This window comes from Drosophila miranda, chromosome XL (assembly GCF_003369915.1).
Source record: "Drosophila miranda strain MSH22 chromosome XL, D.miranda_PacBio2.1, whole genome shotgun sequence".
Classification (NCBI taxonomy): Eukaryota; Metazoa; Arthropoda; class Insecta; order Diptera; family Drosophilidae; genus Drosophila; species Drosophila miranda.
The window spans coordinates 21,156,949-21,179,336 of NC_046673.1; positions in this window are offsets into that span (position 1 = coordinate 21,156,949).

Sequence of the window (22,388 nt, forward strand, 5' to 3'; positions counted from 1 at the left end):
GAAGAGGAGAGGCTGGAGAGGAATGGCTATAGGATTCATAGTACAAATATGCGGTGTTGATAGGGTCGAAAGGTTGCAGGGGGAAGTGGTAAAAAACAGGATGATTGAGCTTCTGCTCTCATACACGAAGGCTAGTATACTGCTGTGTGTGTGTGTGTGCTCACAAAAGGAAACCCTGTGAATACAATAGGCTAAAAAACTGTAGTGTGAAATACTCGCCTCGCACTTTCCCAAACATTCTTAGAGAGCCACATTCCATGCTTTCGTTGACCATTCTTGCCCGAAAATCGTACCTATGTTTCAATTAATATAAAAAAAATTGCATTAAATTAAAATTGTTGCACTCTTTTTACAACTTTTCCATTGCTGCAGTTTTCTCTGCCATTTACAATTTGCCATTTGTGGCTTTGCCTGTATTTATGTCCCCTAAGTGCTTCCTTTGCTTTATCAATTTGTGCACCTCAGTTTCTTTTATGGGTCTTAGATCTCTCTCTCTGGAGCCTATTCATACCTTTCTTTGACTGACTGCTAAGCGGGTTCATTCTCCAAGCATCTCTATGTTTTCACTACCTTTATATATTCCTTTCTATATTATCGCACTGTACTTTTCTTTTGGCAGCTTTTCTGTTATCCCAGTGCTCCTAACTGGCGTTGATCCTCTGCTTTTTGCTATAACCTTTCCAATGCGTTTGGCCTCTTCTTGCCACAGTTATTTGGGTAACTGTTAGTCGGAGTATCCTTTACAGCCTTATCGTGTCTATACTAATCAGTTGATTGGTCAGCTTTATGCTTTGGCCATTTATTTATTTAACAACATCATCCGTACTGCCGTTTTCCAATCATCCCGGTCTCTTGCAGCGTGACAACTGCTCACACTCTTTTTATGGAGCTCTCACAGGTCCTGTTCCTCCTCCTCCTCCTCCCTTTTTTTTAATCCAGTGGCCACTAAAAAATTAATGCAAAAAATTGCCGCACACACACACACACACACGCACAGTGTGCACACACGTACGACTACATGTAAAATGAACAAATTTATTGCTTTCCATCGCACTCTCTCTGATAGGTGTACTCGTACACAGGACATTGGCTGTCCCGTCCCGCCCAGTGCCACGCCCCTGCTCCAACAGGCGTCACGAAAATTAAAAAAAAAACGAGAGGAAGCGTTGTGAGCCGTGTAAAGGCCGCGGCTCTACTTACAGTATACAGTATACATGTAATTTATACAATATTTTGTATAAGTCGTTTGGTATTGAAATGGGACGAAATGATTTTTATGATATTCGATTTTATCTATTTCCATTTTTCTTTACATCTGTCTCTTTTCTCTATTCACACACCAAAACCAACTGTTTTAGCTCACTTCCCTCCATCAGAGGGTGCACATTGCACGAGGAAAAGTGTGTGTGTGAGAGAATGGCTATAATAATCATCCGATCTGATCCAGATTCTGCAATCTGCTAGATATGATCATTCTTAATAAACTTGATTCAGTGTGAAATCACAGGAGCCTGCTCCCAAAATTTGGTTGCTCTAGCTCTTATAGTCTCTGAAAACAAGGCGCCGACATAGCTATATTGATCAAGAATATATATACTTTATGGGCTTGGATGTTCCACACATCCACTTCCACCACAAATATAATATACCCCTATACTCTCCGAGTACCTGGTATAAAAAAGCACAAAAGAGAAACTTGTAAAATATTGCGCTAGGCATTTATTTTTAACAATCCATGCATTTTATATAAATGTCCCTGATAGGCCACGGGTTGCGTGGTGCGTGCTGTAATTTCCATGTAGACACAACAAAAAATAATGAAAGGACTTGCTGATCGAAGCTTTAGATACCCAGATTCCAGGTGTCCGAAGAATGTATTATATATTGATATCTAAATTCATACTTTTAGTAAGAAAGTAAAAGTATGTGTTTCCCACTCACAACGTAATTTGTCCTTGAAACTAGGCCTATTATAGTTCTACCTCTGTTTGCAGCCAGAATAGCTGCAATTCCTGGGGCAAAACCATCATACCCTACCCTCCTGCAAGGGTATACCAGCAGCAGCACCTTGTCACATTTTCAATTTTCGTTTCGGAGCCCTCCCTCCGCCGCTGCTGCCAGCTCTTTACCTGTCATTGAGCATTTTTTGATAACAGTAAATATATGTACGAGTATATATAGAAATTTATCTGTTTATCTGCATCTGTATTATATTACTTGATTTGATTCGATTTGATTGGTACTCGTAGTTGTTGTACTTGTATTCTGTTCCCCCTTGCAAACATTTCACAGTCTGTTGCCCATTTTGAGTCGCCGGCTGATTGTCATGGAGTGCCGTCTGCCGCCTGCCGCCTGCCGCCTGCCGCCGAGTCGCGATTTTGGGGCTCATTAAATTTGGCAAAGATTTGAGCAAAAGTTTCTCTTTGTTGGCGATGTTCAACTTTTGACTCCCATCAACGACTCTTCCTCCTACCTTGCCCTCTGCTTTCATGAGTTTCCCGTTTTAGCTCGTGTCAATCTGATTGTATGGGAACCTGGTCGAGCACTAGAGAGAGAGTGAGAAGGTATTTGAGTGGCAGTGTTAGAGTTTCCTCAGTTACACGATACCTTTCCACCGACCTCTTTTATTATCTGTAAACTATGTTATTCACACTATTCGTATCGAAAACCAAATCGTGTCTTGTGCTTACTGGTGGCCATTTACTGGCTATATATAGAAGAAGGATGAAATCCCAAGACGTTCCAAAACCATCGGTGGAAAACGTCTCATGCAGCCAATTCCAGGGAGGGTGCCTGTAAGAGCGAGATTGGTTGCAGGGGAGTATGTGGAAGAACAGAGAATGCAAGTAGGTGCCTAAGGGTGAGCTGCAAGTCAAAGTACTTTGTCAGAATATTCTCCCTCTCCAGCGCACCATGGCTGGAGCCCAATTAGTCCAAAAGGTGACAAAAGAGTCAGCCCTTCCGGTCAGCGTGACTGTGGGACCGTGTCCTGTGCCCTGAAAAAAAGAGGTAGCCTCGCAAATATGAAAATTGAAAGCCAGCATTTTTGAGTGCTATGTAAGCCAAAAAGGAAAGGAGAGTCGCTAGGGGCAGCCTCGAATTTGGCTTACCCTTCAATAATCACTGTCTCCAATTATGATCGCTCTCTTCAGAAGAGTAGGTACATACCTCTTCTCTCCAATGAAATTTTGGGTGGCTGCATCACTCCATCTTACTCCGTCACAGTTTTCCAGCCTCTGGTGTGGGATCCAAAATACTCTCCTACGGTGCGTTTCAAACACTTGGTCAAAATCATTGTGCCCCCTTGCTGGGGGTATTAAACAGGGTACACTTTCGGTGGGTGGCGGATGGAGCTGTGTACCTGTCCTCACATGAGGAGAAGAGCTGTGTGTGCGTGCGGTGGGTATGGAGGTGCTGGAGATGGTTGCTGTTCCAGTGCGAAAAGCAGCGTAAAAAATGCTTAAGCCAAAATGGGATTAGAAACAACAGACGGGACAACAGAAGGGACAGCGCCAGAGACACAGAAACAGAGCGAGGAGGAGCTTTGGCCATGGCTTATGTGTGTGAGTGTACCTCCATGTGTGTGTGTTGTTGTGGTGTGTTGTTTTTCTCTGAAGTTGCCTTTCCCATCGCTGTTGCTATTGCTTTTTCTGTGCTGCTGCTGCTGTTGTTATTTGAGTAGCCGCTCAGCTGGCACTCCGAACATACGCACTCTGAAAGCAACAGGAGCAGGAAAGCTGAATGGAGTGATGGGGGAGAGTGGGGAAAGCACAGCAGCAACACAGAGAGAGTGAGAGAGAGAGCCAACTCACACCTGTAATTCTATGCGAATAACGTGTATGCCTGATACCCCGAGTGTCTTAGTGAGAGGCACGACAAAATTAAAGAGAGAAGAGCAGGGAGCCAGTCGCTCTCTCATTATCTATTCTCATTAACTATTCTGGCCAGCTCAGCTTCGATCTCATCCGAATATGACATGTAGAACATCATTGTTTTTGTCAAGTAATCGAAATCGAATCATCTCACATCGAAAGACTACATCACGACTGATTCGGATGCCATCTATAGGATCTCTCGTGTGTAAATTACAGGCAAAAGTGTATTTAAATATCGGCGAGCCGCAGTTGGGTTTCTGTGTATTTTTCTGGCTGCTAACAAAATTATTTAGTGCACCCGCGTGGATGTCCGTGGAGCTAAACACAGGACGGAGTTCGGCGGACAACAGAAAAACAATATCAAGAGGAAAAGGCACAGCAGGAAGGACTGGGGGCTAAGCACCTGTCCAGGCCGTGACGGGATGGCGGACTGGTCTGGTCTGGACTGGAGGGGACGGAACGGGACTTTGAGCCGCACCTTTGGCTGGCTGACTTGCAGGTTGCAGGTTCATCAGGCTTAGGTGCCACAGATAACCGACGGAGCGACTGTGTTGTCGCCTTGGTGCTTCTGCTTTTGCTGCTCTCCATTGTGCCACCTCTGCGTTGCGTGGGGCATAAAAATCGCATTAAAACTAAAGCAAATGTCGACGCAGAGGGCCCCTCCCGCTGCCAAAACCCCAACTGAAAGCCAGCGAAGAACAAATCCGTGTTCACACGCACAACAACAACAACAACAGCACCCCGCCAGCCACTCACCCACTCAGCAAATCCGTAGAGAGAGCAAGGCTAACGGTGGATTTTTCAGTTTTTTATGGTATCTCTCCCCATCCCTCGCTCTCCCGGTCCCCAAACGCCCACCATGCACAGTGGCTCACATTGGATTTGGCCGCGTTAATTCAATAAGAACAAGAGCTATACATAGCCCTAAATGTTTATTTAATATTATGCATACAGAAATCTCTTACAAGTGTAGATTTTTGGGTCGTGGAGATAACCTTCCGGGTTGGGTAGAATACCGAAATAAGTATGATGTAATGTATTACCTAGGAAGGATGTCTAAACCTAGCCATATCTAGCCATAGTCCGATTTTGTATATTACAGACTATAGACTAGTATACACTGAGGAGGCCACAGCTGCAACAAAATGTACCGCTCAATGCTTGAGAGATTCAGATTAGACTTATTCCTAATTCATCTCAGTTTTCAAAACGCCCCTAGTCTCAAAATGGGCTCTACTCAGCTTCGTTTGGAAATTCGAATTTCATAAATATGGACATGTACTTTGAAGATCGAATGAGCATTCATTTTCACATATACTCATACCTGTACGAGAGCTTTGGAGCTCTAAAGAGTGGACCCACTGTGCCCCGTGGTCTTTGTGTGTGTATTTGTTTGTTTGGCCAGCATTATTTGTTTACCTTTTCGACTTTTTCTTTTCGACGCAAAGAGCCGAGCGCCGTTTGATGTGGGCTTATCAGATATCAAAGCGCATAACTGATAATGTGGCCTTTGAAGGAGAAGCCCGAACAACAGGTGGTCGAGTGCGGCTCAAAAAAACCAAAAAGATGCCAGACCGGAGCGCGGATAGGGGATGCCGAATAAAGCCGTAGGTTCACTTTTCACATACATTCATACATCCATACAGGACAATTCGCAACTTCCTTGCTAATTAAATCTAATCCCAAGAAACACTGGCAATGGCAGTGGCAGTGGCAATGGAGGTGGCAGTGGCAGTCAAAGGTGAATCGGGGGGGAAGAGATTTGTATCGAAGTTGAATTTTTGTTCTTTTGTCTGGCTTACTTTTGTGGATATTTTACGGTTTCGTTGTGGCCTGGTCTCTGCCCCCATTTATTTTCTCTCTTTCGTTCCTTTTGCTTTGTCTTTGACCTTGCCTTGCCTGTTTTTTCGGGCTGCCTTTTCTGATTTGTTTATGTTGATAATGATTCGAATGTTGTGTCGGTGCTGTCGGCCCCAGGGCTCTTTGCCCATGCCGCTTTCGTATCCCCGAACTCGTATACCCTAACAGAAGGTACTGTCACTTTTTTCACATATTATTATTTACATATCTTTCTATAAAAAGGTTAAGGAGATTTTCGGTGGAAACCGTGAACCTATGAATCCCACTGGATGGGATCAGCATATTATCGTCCAATCGCTACTGGAAAAATTGCTCGGCAAGGGTATTCCCACCGTCGGCTCCCGAGGTCCACCTCTATTTCGAGTTGTTTATGAGAGCAGGTCTTCGGCTCTCCTGTGCTTCCTCTCTCTCTCTCTCTCCTTCTCTTCCGCTCTGCTCTCCCCGGCTGTTCTCTCATTATCGCGGCCATCTTTCAAGCGCTGCCGGCATATGTTAGTTGGCATAAACTTGAAAAGCCTCCGCCGGCACACAAGTGTGGCCTACTTTCGGGGGGGAGCCGGAGCCGGAGCCGGAGAGGATGAAGGGCTGTCTGCATGTAAACATAAAATCAGCTAAAACGTTGCCACACACAGAGAAGGGGAGAGAGAGAGAGAGCGGCAGAGGGGCACACAATTTATGCCCCTTTTTGCCGGAGCCTCAACACGGTCCGTACACCTTGCGGCATTTAATATTTGTGTTTCGCCCAGCACGAGCAGCCACAGCTACAGTCCCGCCCTAGTCGCGGCTTTTCAAAAAATGTTTTCCACTGCACCATCCATCCCCTCCCTTCTTCTCCTTCCTGACGCTCCCTGCCGCCGGCTTACGGCTTCCTCCCTGCTCTTTCATATACAGTAAAAGCTCTCCGGCCGGACAGCTTCCTAGGGCGTTCCCTTACCCCAGTCCGGATAAGTTTTTCAATCCCAATCTCGCCATTTACCCCTCAGCCATCCTTCTCTCTCTCTCTCTCTTAGGCGGAAATCCCACTGGAATACTGTACAGAATAAAATCTTATTATCAAATTCCCCAGAAAATTATTTCAGGGAAAGGAAATAGTGATTTTAAAACACCCAATGGATATGTTAAAAAATGTGGAATATGTTTTCCATTGCGCTGAGAGAAAATAAGATGAAATTCAGGTCATCATATCTCAATGCAAAGGATTTGCAAAGGGTATTGTGGCTTCTGGCTGGTGCTTTCAAAAATATCAGTTGTTTTTCTTGCTGTCATCCCAAGTGTCCGCCTGGAGCGAGTCCTTACTGTACCGCGTTTTTTCGTGCAAATATAATAATGTCAGGTCTGCGTCGACTTGTTTACGCTTTGGCGAAGGCTTTCGCTGAGGCAATTTATGATTGACCGCATGTCCTGGGGGCCAAGGACCTGGCCGGGCCCCAATTGAAACTTTAGCGCAAGCACGTGCCAAATGTTTTCGGCTTTTGGTATGCGACGATTACAACGGGGCTGGTTTCCGCCCCGTGCCCCATGCCCCATGCCCCATCCCCTCCGCCCGGGGGCCGATTCCACCCCCCCATCAACGTCGCCCCAAAGGAGTTCGCTTAGCGGCGAATGGGGGACTGTACTTTGTAATTACGTGCAAGTTAAGGCCGTCGAAAAGTTTTCCCGCCTGCACAGTGCACTTGAACCTTGGGGAGAGCGTGCCCCTGGATCTGGATGGCACATGGACGAAAATCTGCCCAATAAAAAGGCTAAAAAGTCCGCACAAAATCGTGTTGTCAGCGTTTTTGTAGTGTCTGCAACATAAACAATTAATTGGAGTACACATTGTGCGAGGATGTTCAACAAATAAACAAAAAAGGCAAGACGGACGGCCACAGTCAATAAGCCGACCATAAAATACCTGATACTCAATTTATATACATTTGTTTCGGGTTTTTGTTGTTCGATCATCTGGCAGATCTGATTTAATAAGAGTCCGCCCGGAGCTCCGCTGAGGGACCAATACCAAGCCACACACAGTCGGATTCGTTGCGACTTCTGGTTTTTTACGAATATGAAAAAATCTAAGAGCGAATGTACATTTTTTCGTCAAAAAAACTACCTCTTACCCCACAACGAATATCATATTTCCTTGTACTCTATGGATAACGAGTATGAATATAAATAGATATTCATAGCAAACACATATGTGTGTCTGTGTGTGTGTCCATTTAATCAAACAACCTGGTCGACAGGTGGGCGTGACGCAACTGCATTGCACTAAATCCGGGCCATAAATTAAGCGTATAATAATTTTTTAAGGCCACACAAACTGAAACTGTCTCTTGCTCCAAAAAAAAAATATTTATATGCACATGTACGTAAATAAATTGTTGCTGGCATTGTGGTTGTGATTGTTGGCCGTGCAATCAGTTAGATGTTTGTTTAAATTAATTAAATTATCATTATAATTGATTAGCCCGCAGTGGAAATTCGGGGGGAGAATCTAACAAGAGCCCGTGACCCTGGCCAACCCCACAGAACCTTGGGGCGAATTGAAGGGGCAGGGCGTACTTTATTCCAAATGGATTTTGAAGCATCGGATAAACAAAACAATAAGTAGAGGATACATATTTCTATAAATCAAAATCTCCCTCTCAATGCCAATGCACATACACCAGACTGAATAGGGGGAAAAAAAAGTACGCACATGCGGCAGCAAGTGCGGGGGGGGGGGGGGGGTGGGGGCAAAGTCTCCGAGTTCGTGGGCGTACCACAACGATTATTTATATATAAATATAAATAAATGTGAGAGTATGTGTACGCTGTACAGTCATCTGTGTATTCAAAACGCAGCAGGGAGGCAGGACAAGAACAGACACGCACGCACGCAAGACAAGGGCAAGCAATAAGGATAAGAGGCAGCAAGTACCAAGGACAGACAGGAAAACTGACTGGCTGACTGCCTGACTGGGTGACTGGCTGACTGGGACTCAAATGGAATTTCGTAGACAATATGCAAACATAGGAGGATAGGATAGGATACTCGTACTAGACATGCTTACATCTCATCTCGATCTCCCACGCGCACACAGTGGAGAGTGGCAGAGAGAGAATGAATATTGAGAAATGCGATTTGATTGTATTGCTCGGAAACGGGAAAAAGTATAGTAGCTTAGCTTTATATCCGATGAAAACCCACAAGAAGCGAGCGAAAATAATAATTAGAAACATGAGGCTCCATGGCCAATCGACTTTGTTGGGGATTAGATGCATATATTGTATATATAGTAGATTGTACTGTGCAGATATCATTCTTCAAGACTGACTGCCATAGTACCAAGTGCTCGACTTCGTTCTCCGCATCCGCGGATAAGCGCAGATTTGCTCAGCTTACTGACAGTGCGTTAGGGGAGTGTAGTACCTCTGCTCTGGTTCGCTTTACAAGTTTCCCTTGGGCTGGGGGGCTTCGGATATCAGGGATCTCCTCTCTCAAAAGAGAACAAAATTAGCTAGCCATGCCCTGGAAGGATTCCAGTTATCAGTGTGCAAGATCGACTATTTATCGATTTATCGAATCTTACTATATGGATATTTAACTCCGGAATCACTTATCGTCCGCCACTTCAGTTGATTGATTTCGCTTCCATTTCCAAGATTTGTTTGAACATTTTTCAAGTGCCTCATACGAGTATCTGTTGCACGCATTGTGTGTGTGTGTGCATACTAGTATGTGCCGGCACAGATAGAACTAGCTTCGCTACCTTCTTGGTTGGTTCTCGGGTCAGTTGGCTACGCTACGCTCCATCACTGAGACTGGAGACTGAGAGTGGAGACTGAGCAACGGTACCCCGTTTACACCGTGTGCCGCATTCTAGCCCGTGTCCAGGTCCAGGCCATCTATCTGCTATCAACGAGTACAATCTGTGGCATATGCAGCAGCGAGCATGTGTGCCACATGGATCTACGTATGTATGTGTGTTTGTGTGTGGATATTGTCTATGTATATAGTGGCTTGGCATGTATAAAGTGGGCCAGGGTTGTGCATGCTAAAGTCAAAGTGTTCTGTCCACAAAACTTTGTGCCTGGCAAGAAGGCAGAGAATCGAAATCGGAGTGGCTGGGGCATGTAGATGTGGCTGAATTTATGCGATATATGAAGCATATATCTAGAAGATGGAGCACACCCGCACAGACAGGGAGTCGTAGGAACAGAATAACAGGCAGTCAGACAGACAGACAGACCGACAGACAGATAGACAGGGAGCAACAAATTGTCATGCAGTGCAATGCAAAAACAATTGCTCGTGGTCGGACATCAACAACATCATCAACAACAACGAAATAGATTGATAAACATAGACAACAGACGCCGCTCTCCGTGGCAGGCAACACATTCCGAGAGACAGAGAGACAGAGAGAGAGTGAGAGACACTCACACCCACGCCCACTCATTGGTGGCTTGATTGTGTGGCATGTTCGGGAGTGGAGGACTAAACCAGTCAAATAGTTTAGCAAATTGAATTAATAATACTTGTGGAGACACACAAAGAGAGCGGGAGAGAGCTAAAGGAATGTTTGGGGCGGAGGGTTGTGCCTAATTGTAGCACTCATCAAATATTGTTGCATACTTTGAGACAGATTGGCGCACTTGAATTCCATTCAATTATTCCACTCAGAACTCTCCCAGAGAATGCTCTCTTTCTCCCCACATTGCTCAAGTGATTCATTCGCTTACATTCACTAAGAATACTCTTGATTGTCACGAATTTGTGACCTGTATTCATTGGATTTCTTATGGATATAGTGGGGAGATTCCCTGTTGGCACTACAAGAAAACACACTAAAATCACATAAGCTCCCGTTAAGTTATTTATTGTACTTATTGTTTGATTGTAGCTATATTTCTTGAATGAATAGGGTATTGATAACTGAGAGTATATCATCCTAGTGACTCCTAGTGCCACAAACAACCGAATGACTTCTTTGAGTAGCTACAAAATTTGCTCAATTAATAAATCTGTGCACAAGAGGCATAAAGCTTGGACTAGCTTTGGCTGATCTGACTGTACTTGCTATATTGAAAGCAAATGCCAACTGTACTTTGGAAACTGAAACATTCTCTCCAGCTGTGCTGATTTCCATGTACTCGTATTTGTATGCAGATACATACGAACGTATACTCGTGTGTTTTGGGGTGTTTTTGGGGCATTTACTTAGCTAATTTAAGGCTTAAAAACCCTTTTGGCCAGCTAGGTGGACGATGAAAGCGGCCAAGAGCCGTTTGCCGCATACCTGGCGGGCTGTGTGTCCGCCCGAGCAACTGTGGCAAATAGTCAAATGCAAACTATTTACCACACATTGAACAACAGTTGCGTAACGGTTGAAGTGGAATGGAGAAAGGAGAAAGGAAAGACCGCCTTCTCTGCTACACTCTCCTTGTGTCTACTTAGCTTCCCGGTTCCGCTCTCAAGGTTGGCCAACCCTATCAGTAGCCCCTGCCACTGTCCCATCAGCAATCCGCATCAGCACCCGCAGCGAATGCAATTTTAACTATGTCACACACACACACAAACCAGCACAGACAATGCGGAGTGGCACTCCATTAAGCATATAAGTACACCTATTAATGGTCAAAAAGGAAGCCAACGAGAGACCGACAACGACAACGAACCAAAATGAGAATGAAAAACGAATTCAGGATGGTCGGATGGTGGGCTGGTGGGCTGGTGGCGTGCGAAGGGAAAAAAAGAAGCGAACAATATTACACTTTATACTTTTGCCACATTACAAAATGGCATTTCCTTTGCTTTCCACACAGGCCAGACGCTGCCACACACAGATACACACGCGCACGAGCCAGAGCACACACAGGCGCACAGGATACATATAATGTAACTCATCTTAAGCACATTAAGAGATGGGCCAGGACCTGAGGGTAGCTGGAGGAGGAGCTGCAGATGGAGATGGAGACGGAGATGAAGATGGAACAGCACTTGCGGTTGGGCGGGGGCTTGGGTTCTCTTGGATGGTCGGATGGTTGAGTGAATGGATTAAAAGTCCATCAGAATGTACATAAAAGTCATTGACTTTACAGTACGGGTTCAGTGCGGATTCGGGTTCGAGCTGGGTTTCGGGCCTCGGGCCTCGGGCTCGGGCCTCGCCTCAATTGGGGTTTTGGTCCGTAGTGCGTCACCTGAGTGAAAAATCTTGAGCATCTTTACTATTTTTGCATGTGTGGCCACACGTAAGTCCGTTTCCCTGTCCCCGTCCCCGTCCCCGTCCCTGTCCCTATCCCTGTGTGGTAGTGTGCCATGCCATGTGCCCGTGCCCGTGCCGCCATGTGACTGCGTCGGCTGGCTGGTTTCACATGCCGCACGACAACACTGGCGCTCGCGTGTGAAATTAAATTGTTTGTTGGTTCGCGGAAAATGAAAATAAAGTTGTTTTCTGTTGTTGTTCTCTCTGGTGTTGCTGGGCCTTGGGGGGGGAGCCATTGTTTCTGGGTGCCCAGGCTCCCAGGCTCCCGTGATGATATGTCACCTGCCCACGGCTCTACACATCCCTGCTGCCAGCTGCCTGCTGGCTGCTGCCTGCTGTCTGCTGTCAGCTGCCTGCTGCGGATGAGGTTTGTCTCATATACCAATCAAATTTTGCGGTCATATGACTAGCTTATGTTCGAGGACGGGGCAAAACGATGATTAAGCGAGATTAAATCGGTTAGTGAAAGAAGAAGCACATTTTCGGGCCAAAGGAAAAGCGAAAAGTGGGTTTCGATCGCGTTACAGATTTGAGTTAAGTCGAGGGGAAAGTAGTCAAAAAAAGGCGAAAGACATACGCTTTAGGCTATTCCTGAAATATGAATAGTACTTTAGTTGTGTTTGACTGTTTTTTCAGAGCCAGAGGAAGAGTTCTCCTTGCTTAAAGTTCAAAAGGGCCTCTTAAATGTTGTGGGAAATAGTTTCCGACTTATCCTGAGATATCATTTGAATGCTTAGGGCTCTTAGATACGCCACAAGTCTGACTAAGCCCCTTGTGCTGTGCGACTGGCTCTAAGTCTAATCAAACCATGTTCTGTGCTGGCTGGGAACATCATCAATTTGAATTATCACCTGACCCATCCATTCATCGACTGGTGGCTATTAATCCTCACGGGGCCCACCGGCGTTTATCATTTTACCGGCCGTGAAACGTGGCTTTTGTAATGAGCCGAGCATGATGCTGAACGAATGCTGTTGAATACTGCGTGGAATACCATGCCCGGAGCCTCTGAATATGCAAACTTGTTACCGTCATTCAATTTGCTCCGTCACTGCCACTGCCACAGCCACTCCCACTCGCACAGCCATTGCCCACGGCCCAATCGCCATTGCCCTGAGGCCCCACCTGTCGTCCACACGCCTAAAATTCCCTGTTGCCGGGCCCTGTTCCGCTTCACGGACCTGCTCATCCTTGGGTCCTTCACTATTATGGAGTGTATAATAATTATGCTGCGGTTTCGTTTTTGGTTTTTTCCGGCATCGGGCACTCGTCTGCGGTGTCCAGGGTATTGTCTACTTGGTTCCAGGGACGCGAACACAGCCATTGGCAGCACCGCATGGACACTCATCCATCATTGCGCAAACGCATTTTGCAAACATATTAGTTTATTGGCCGTTCTTGTTATTGGGGGGGCCGTTGCCGTTGCCCCCTCTTTCGGACCAAGGACAGCGCCAGGGCTGGACAAAAAACCTCAACATCATTGAACCCCCGCCCCTCTCAAATCACAACGCCCAACGATGCAAAACCGCAGGCTTATGCGATTGGATGCAATGGGATGGGTCTCCAGCTCCCAGTTTTGACAGAAGCTCCTCCCCCGGACCCTCCACCATCCAGCGATCCAAGTCGCGCAAATACGAAATGTATTTACATTGCAATTCATTGAAGGCGCCATTCAATAATAACTTAACTGCAATTGTATTTGTTCACACACATGCACGTACAATGTATCCACCAGTGCGTGTGTGTATGAATACCATAGCAATGCCAAAAGCGGCACAGTGTCATTAGACATTTGGTTTGCGGGCAACAGGAGCCGCACTTGCTGGCAGAAACGAAGCCAGAGCCAGCGCCAGATCCAGAACCAGGGTCCAAGCCGCGTCCCATGTCCCGTGCCAGTGTTGCCATGTCATCGAATTTTCCGCATTTATGAGCGCCCATCGGCGGAATGTATGCTATTTGCTGGTGGTGACTGGTGGACTGTTGTACGGACGGGTAAACGGTTGGAGTACTTACGGCGATTGGTGGGGGGAGATGTTATTACGTGGGCCCAAATGTTGCACTCGAGTTATTACCCTATTCAACGTGCATACAAAGGGGGGCCACAGGGCAGAGCCCCACGAATTCACCGCTAATTCAACCCGTGGAAATATTGATCTGTCATCGGGGCTTAGCTGTCACCAAGTCTTTGCCGTGGGGATTAATATTAAAAGCCTCTAACTTCTTCATAGTAGACTTCCATGCTTTCCTGGTAAAGCATGAACTCTGCCAAAAACGATTCTTTTAATCCCTTTTTGAGATATCCATGTCCAACTGATGTCTCAAAAAATCTCTTTATCCAACCTATCGTACAAACATGTGAATATACTCGTATGTATGTATGTATTTATGTCATAACGAAATCGTTATACACATTTCTATTGTCCTCCCACTGGCTTCCACTGGCCCTTGTCAGACCCATTCTCAAGCACACCTCAAATGTAGCCAAATAACTTTTAAGAACAATTCAAGGGACTCTCCATGTGACATTCTGCTTCTCTATATAGTCCTCCTACTGGAGCACGGGCTGGCACCCACATGCCAGTCATAATTGCACCATCTAACCGCACAACTTTTGTTTAATAGACCCAATCACATATCCCAATCCCGCAGCATCTGACACTCCGCAGAGCCCACCACTGAGGGCCGCCTCTCGCATGAGGTGGCTGTGGCAGAGGGACCGCAGCGCACACTTAACTCAAGTTTCATTCAATTATTGTTAAGCACCTCAAGTTTTCTTAGCCGCACACCGCAGAACGCCCACAGACACGCCCAGACGCAGGCACAGGAAGAGTACCATACCCAGGCCCATAGGCAACACCCGTACCCAGACAGTGCCCAAAAACGAGGCCACTTGACGGCCCGAGGTGGGCCCACTCAGCGGACCCAAGACAAACCCATAAACACCATGTCAGGGGCCATCTCCTGCTGCTCCTGCTGGTCCTGCTTCTCCTGGCGTTGGGATTTTGCAGTTTGACAAAAATGTTGTCGCACAATTTTCATGTTGGCCAAATGACGCGCCAAAGTCTACAAACATGGACACGGACACGGCCCGGGAAAGGGGATGGATTGTGGTTGAGAGGGAGAGAGGGATAGAGGGAGAGTCGTGCTGTCACACTTTGCCATCCCATGGCGCATCCACGGCCAGCTCCTGAGGCCTGACACCAATACTAATGCGTGCGATTAACATTCGGAATGGTTTACGCCAGCGGGGCCATGGGCCTGCAGAAATAGACGGAGTCGCAGTCGGATACGGAAACTGAGACAGAGCAGGAGATGGAGACGGAGACGGAGACGTAGACATCGCAGACATCGACATCGACAGAGACGATGGCTTCTGGCAATCGGCAGGCAATTGGTATGGACATGGCTCTGAAGGCGACTGCCAGGCAGTGCTCCGGAGGTTCTGGTGTACCACTATAACCCTCCCGGATACGGTCAGATACATAGGTGAATGCACATATACGGGTACCGTACGAGTACGGATACATATGTATAATGTTAGCCAACACGTTCACCCACGCAAACACACATACCCACTCACCCACTCACACACGGACGTAGACACACGGCTGCATATGTTTGTTATAAGTTCCCCTGCAAATATGCGATAAACTACTTGCCACCCGGCGGAGGTTGCGGCTTGTGCAGAATCAGAATCAGAGGCGCCAACGGAACATGGGGTAAAAGAAGGAAGCTAACAGATGTATGTACGTACATATGTATGTCTGCGTGTATGTGTGTGTAAGGTGAGGCGAGGTACGCTGCTGCTGCTGCTGCTGCTGGAGCCGGCGACACGAAAAATGGCGGCATGTCCTGTCTTGTTGCCGCAACGTGTGTCTTTTGGTTGCGCCCCCCCGTATCGGGTGCCAAGGGCCAGGGCTGGCGGGCGAAAAACTATGTCCATTTCTACATGAATCCTGGCAATGGTTACATAACTCATAAGACTGACTGAAAATCGGGTGCGAATGTAGAGCCGCGGCCCTTGCGGCGGCTCACAACGTTCCCGCTCGCTGTAGTTTAGACAGAGAAGAATTAAAGGACGATGTGTGTTTTTCTCGTGGAACTAGGTAATTTTCCAGTGGTAGGAGCGAATAGTATAGCGCCAGCCCTGGCATCGCGCCCTGGCAGGGAAAAGAAATGGCGTCCATGGTGCCAGCGGCCACGTAGCGCGCATAACTTCGCTTCACTTTACGCCTATTTCACATAAAACTTACGCTTAACCAATGCACAGGCCCGTGTCCTGGTAGGAGTGGGTGGATTTAAGGAAATGTGAGTGCTGGGCGTGGCAGCATACTTTAAGGCAGCTTCCCTCCCATAGAGGGAGTTTATTTTGCGGTACGATTTGATTTTATGCAAATGATTTGCGGATGTGAGGCATGTGGGAGCGGGAGTGGAAGTGGAAGTGAAAGAGGAAGCTGGGAAGAAGAACTTGCCACAACTTTCAGGCAAATCAATTCGAGCTTTCGAAAGTGACGCACACACATGCAGCACCCATAAAAGGATGAGAAAAGAAGAGGGGAAAAAACAACAAAACAGCGCTAAAGAGTAAAGAAAAGGGGAAACGAAAACAGAAAAGTGTCGAAAATGGGAGTCAAGGCGCCGTTTTTGCAATTTGTGTGCGACGCGAGGACAAAATTGAACAGCAACAACCGCACACTCGTACGTTTGATGTGCACAGAAGAGACAGAAGCAGCAATGGCGGAGGCAGAGAGAGGGAAAGATGGAGAGGCAATAGTACGGGCAGAATTATAGGATATTAAAGAAAAGGTAAGACCACCCTGTGGGAGAAGCATGAAAAGCGAAAAGTTTCGAAAGCAGTAGAATGAAATTGTGCAAGATATGTTTATAAAAGGTATGCCCACATTCTTTCAGTCGCCTTACGTCACGCGGCGATCGAAGCTAGAATGTGACGTATGTGACGTACGTGAAACAGCTCTGTGGGAATGCCCAACCTTGTATGAGTGCACCGTGGAAAAACATCAGCAGCAGAACAGTACGCGACAAAGAAATAGGAGCAGAGGGAAAAAAAATTACATATGTAATTTGAATGAAATTCCAGGAAAGATTCCTTTAGATACATTGCCGAAGAGTGCAAATTGTAACTGATTTTAAATGTAGCTTAAATATACGTATATCTGTATCATGCTATAGGAATTCTACCAGCATTCGATATCAGCAGTCTTATATCGTGTGATCGGCTTATTTTGATTCATGATTCCTGAAGATGTACCACGGGAACCGGGAACTAATTAGTTTCGCCTCCACCCGTCAGGTGGCTGGCCATCACTCAGCGCCTGTCAGCTGTTGTGAGCATCATGCATGCAAGGCGCTCACTGTACCCACGACTCACGTCTAGTCAGTCTGTGCGTCAGTCCTCCTCCGCTGTGGCGGTTTCTGTCGCTGTCGCTTTCGCTGTTGCTGTTGCTGTAGCTGTTGCCTGTTCGGTGTATTGTTTGACTGCATACGTGTCGAGTGTTTATTTGAAGGTTAAAAATGCATAAACTTTTAAGCCGGCACACAGACACTAACGCTAATGGCTTTAATTATTAATATTTCAGCATGAAATTTAAATTCAAAGCATGACAGGACAACCAACAGAGGGAATGGTTCGTTATGGGTATGGTGCATGGTGCATGGTGCATGGTGGATGGCAGATGGCGGATGCTGCATGGCGGATGGATATGGGAGTGGGCAAATGGAAAAAGGAACCAAAGTTACTTCGCTCTCACAGTCGTTTTGGTTTCCCTTCGCCCAGATCCGTTTTGCTATTGTTGTTTAAGCAATATATTAAAATTCAATTTAATACGATTTCAATTGCTTGTGCGTGCAAAAGCAATTGGGGAAGCGGAATGGGACGCCAGCAGTGGCATTGCCAAATGGCAAAAGGTGATGTGTTTGTGCAAGGATACCCCGTTGTTGGTCCGGCTTAGGGGGTATGTCGAACTTGGGGGTGAAGACCCTTACACGAAGAACCCTTGAGCCTGGAAGCCTGGTTATTAGAATTGGAGTTAAGAGATGACAAAAATGTGTTCTAGGGCTTGACAGTATATTCAGTATATTCAACCAGAATAATCAAATGATCATTAAGATGAGCTTCACACTGAGCCTTATACAGTTTTCAAAAGAGTTCTGTATCTAAGACTTTATTTGAGAATCTTCATAAGCATTTTCTGCTTTTACGAAATATGTTTGTGGAGGTCAGGAGAAAGATTGCACAGATTCCAGATTTCCAATTACTCAAATCAAGATTACCAAACGGAGATAAAGTATTTGATATTTGATATTTTTTTGCTTAAAAGAGATATTTCTGTAGTTTATAGATAATATTTTTCCTTCACCGAAGATACTATTAGGAATATGTACTATTATATGAGCTGTTTCTTGGTACCCTCGTGCTCTTGCCTATTCCTGAGCATCGCATAGTCGCATCGATGAGAACTATCTCTATGCAGTATCCCTTTTTATTTCTCCTCTGTTTTCTGGTTTCTGTTTTCCTTCTCACTCTTGTTGCTTCCCTCTAGCGCGTATTATTTTTTGTTGTTCTTCGCCTCTGCTTTGTATGCAAAACGTGCGAAATTCTGTTGTTGCTGTTTGGAGTGCGTGTTGCATCGTTCAACACTGACGTTATTTATGCAGCAACAGCAACACTGGCAACATCACGGCAACAGTGGCAACAGCACCGGAAACAGCAATAGCACCAACAACGATGGCAGTCGATGCTTTGTCGCTGCTGTTGTTGCTGACATTTAATGAAGAGCCCACCATCAACAGAGACTGAAGAGACACGAGAGACGAGAGTAGTTTCGAGTCGAGTCGAGTCACATCGAGTGGGGGGGGGGATGGGGGGGCTCGAGCCTAGGCCAGTGCCACATCCCAGAGTCGAGGCCATTCCGTATACCATGTCATGTCAGCTATTGTTGTTGCTCCTCTACTGCAGCTTGTTGTAATTTGCATTTCATTTTTCGCCTTTGTAGTGCAAAATGTCATTAAATTAAAGGGCATGAATGTAGGAAGGACGCACGGACCCCAAGAATCCAAAAGACTGCGCCGACAGTCAAAAATGTGTGAGCCTAGACAAACGAAGAATTTTGAATGAATTTGCGTCATTTCAAGCAAGGGAAAGTGCAGATAAATCAAGGAGTCCGGTACATACAGTGGAAGCTCTTTGGCAGACCAATTGAAGAGCCGAAATTTTCAAAAAAAATATCCCCAGTTCCACAGAGAAGAATTCTCTCTACTTTAGTATAATCATTGGATGTTCGCACAGAGATATTGTGGGATAAACTAGAGCTCGTTTTTTCGTTTTCCCTATTTTTGTTTGGTTTGCTTGTTTCTACTATATCTTCATTTTTGTGTGGTTCGGAATAATTTTGCTGGAAATTAATTTATTTGACACTCGTCTGCATGTCGATAAATGTGTCTCCGTGTCTCCGGCTCTGTGTGGGATCTAGTATATGCCTATGGAATTTATATTATATTTGTATTAAAAGATAGGTACATACTCGTACAATATACAATAAATACATAAGTACGTGTAAAAACAAATATCTGACTTACACGCAGAAGTGCAAACGTTGGCAAACCTTCATAAAGAGCAAATGTTTGGTGCTGGGCGAAAAAACAGGGAGTGCAATGGCAGTGGCACTGGCAGTGGATCCAAGGGTTAGCCATAAATGTGGACTATGTACACACAATATATATAAATGTGCATATATACATATATATATATGTATGTATGTACGTTCTCGCCGAACCAGGTCAGTGAAAACATGCAAAAGGGTAATGAACATGATAAATACACGGAAAAAATAAAGAAAAGCATGGGCAAATAAATTAATAAAGAGTGCTTCCAGTGGCTCGAGCAAAGGGAGCAGCGGGAAGCCACCAAAATGTGGAGTAGAGGCAGAATTGAAATATGATTTCTTCGACATTCAACATCAGATAACAAAAACATGAAGATGGAAAATTTCAATCAGCCGACTAAAGAGTCACGGACCCCCAGAGATAACCAGAAGTACAGAACAATATTATAAATCAAATAATATACCATGTTTATTTAATTAATGGGAGATTGTTGCACTACTGATCTTATAGCGCCAATGAAGCGCACATGCCCCATGGGTGTCCGTCAAGAAGTCCCAAAAGACCACCCTCAAGAGGCCCGGCGAAATCCGGGAATGGAGAAAATCAATGATAAACCCAATTTAATAAGGAAGCACTCTGCGCCGACTTCACTCGAAGGCCCAAAAGGAGATTGGAGAATGGCATTCACAACTGCCAATCGGACATCCCATTGGGAAGCACCAGATGCCGCATTGAGAATGGCAGGAGAAGGAGGAGGAGGAGCCACACACTCGAACAGGAAGCTGGAGACAGATGCTCATTCTGCATGCCGGCATGTCGAAAATCTCAGTTTCATTCTCGGCCAGTCTGACGCAATTAGTCTGGACTCTGGAGTCTGGGCTTAATCAAATGCCGTAGCTACTGTAGCCACCGTAAACATATCCGCATCCGTATTCCCCCTATCGTTCCCCGTCCCCATCGTCTGTGGGGCCCATCTTCTATGGCATTCGCTGTTGAGACTTGTAAAAACTGCAGAACATAAAAATGTTTGCCTCCGGCCAAGAATACAGCTACAGCCGCAATATTCACACTTATTCAGCTGACTGGGCACTGCCCTGCACTCTGGATAGGACTGGTAGGAAGATGGGGCAGGGACAGGAACAGAGACAGGAACAAAGACAGGGACAAAGGCATTGCTAGCACAACAAAATGAAAATCTGGTTAGCAAAAAGTTGCAGGCAATGACAGCAGATTCAACAGCAGTGGACGGAATGAAGTCCTCCCAACTGAATTTGCGTGCAGTGGAAGAACCAACCAGTACAGACCACAACTCGACAAGGTACTTCTTCCCCACTTTGCTGGCCACACCACACCACACCACACTCTCCAGTCTCTGGTCTCTCATGATCGTAATTTACTATTCACAAAATATTCAAAACTGCTGCACAAGTGACACTCAAATGTCTTTTCGCAGTCCCACTGACGGTCACAGCCGCATGCACAGCCGGAGTCGGAGTCGGAGTCAAAGTCTGAGTTGGAGAGGGAGTCTCCGGGACTGAGCATCATCACCGCACTCATCCCCATCCTTAGATACTCATCGTGGTACTCATAGTCCTCGTCGTCCTCGTCCTCGTCGTCCTCGTCCTCGTCGTCGTAGTTGTCGTCTGTCAAGTGGCAAAAGTGCTTTGTGCTTTTATTGTAATGCTCTTTGTCAGGGCTGACAAAACTTCGGCTACAGGTTCACTCTAATAGGACGGCTACACAGCACTAAAGTGTGGTATGGATCCTTCAAGACTTTTCAATGATGTGGAGAGTGGAAGATCACATTTTTAAAAGGAAAGGGAATAGAGTAGGCACAGTAGGCTGTTTATCATTTTCAGATTATAATCGGCTTAACCCAACAAGCATTCCATTACAGTCTTTTTCTTTTAGACTATTTTTCGGGTATAAGCCCCACCCCCAAAGAAAGACGCACTGCGGTAAAGAATCAATAGAGGTCCTGCCTCTCCTGGGAGTGAAAATAGTTCGGGATTCTTATTTGAATCTACTTTTATCCCCGTTACCGTGCCCAGGGTTTTGCCATAGAAACACCCTTGGTCCATCGGAAATATATGCCTCTGAGTTCGGCTCTGACCGAGGCTTTTGTTCAACTGACCTTACGCCTTATTGTTTGGACCCATGAAATCAATATGAAATATGAACACGAGTACGAGTACGAGTGTGGCGGTGGATGTAAGGGAGTAATTGACTGTGCAGCTTATAAGATGTAAGCTCCTGCTTCTGCTACTCCCATTACAACACACCACTCTTGGGGCATTGTTCAGGATACCTTTAGGTGCCTATGGGTCTGCCATTGTTTTCGTTTAGATATCGGGACAATGCATAAATGCACATTCCCAATTCGGCAGAGGATTAATAATCGTGTACTGTAATCCAATTGGCCTAGTCCATTGTCTATTGGCCAGAAGCTCGGCCAGTGCCAGAAGGCCAGGCTAGTGCCGTGACAGCTCAAGTGCTGGACTTCCGAACGCTCGATGCGATGGGTACTGATAAATGCGTGAAGCAAGAGGTACAAATTAAGTTCAAATTACCTTGGGAAATGCTCATTAAGCACTTATTATCGTATTTACTATGTGTGTATTTGGCACCCCACTTCGGGCCTTAAATTCAAAAATTAAACCAAGAAAATAAGAGCCTTTAGACTGCAGTATTGAGGTGCTTAAATTTACTGCTCTAAACCCAGATTATTTCTAAGTGCAAACATTTTTCGCTTACTTAATATGAGGGGGGCGCTGAAAGGTCAGAAAATCTGAAAATA